Consider the following 591-nt stretch of genomic DNA (forward strand, 5'->3'; position numbering starts at 1 on the left):
AAAGACAATGACATTTGACTGCGTTAACATAGAAAAGCAAATCATTTGATGCTAAACACATTGCACAAATTGTTTTTTTATTTAGTAGTAAGCGGCAGGAAAGTGGCAGGACTTTTCCTCCACCAAAACTTGAGTGCGCATCAAACATGCAGCCTGGATGCTGGTGAAGTGGAGGAAAACACTGATGCTGTTATCGAATGAACTCAGTGTTCTCCTGACTCCTCAGATTCCTCAGAGGAGGTGAGAGCGAGTGCGCCTCCAGAGCGCATCAGTGGTCGAGCAAACCCCCACTGCAAGACGCAGTGCCAGAGGAGAGCAGCTCTGGCTCAGGAGCTCGTTTCCTGCAGAAGCGAAGGTTACCGACTGAAACCCAATCCCGGATTGAACACCTGTTAAACTGGATTGTGTCTGAGCATCATCTGTGCTGACTCCGCTCACTCAGAGAGACGATGTAGCGGAGACAAACCGGGCATCTCCAGGAGAGAGGAAAGGATTAATGTCAGTTCACAGCAGCGGCAGCAGCGGCAGCAGCAGGGATGGATATATGCAGGGAAGGGTGGATGGGGGGGTGACCACAGGGTGGGCACTGTG

Source organism: Cynoglossus semilaevis, chromosome 8 (assembly GCF_000523025.1).
Source record: "Cynoglossus semilaevis isolate Cse_v1.0 chromosome 8, Cse_v1.0, whole genome shotgun sequence".
In the NCBI taxonomy this organism is placed as follows: domain Eukaryota; kingdom Metazoa; phylum Chordata; class Actinopteri; order Pleuronectiformes; family Cynoglossidae; genus Cynoglossus; species Cynoglossus semilaevis.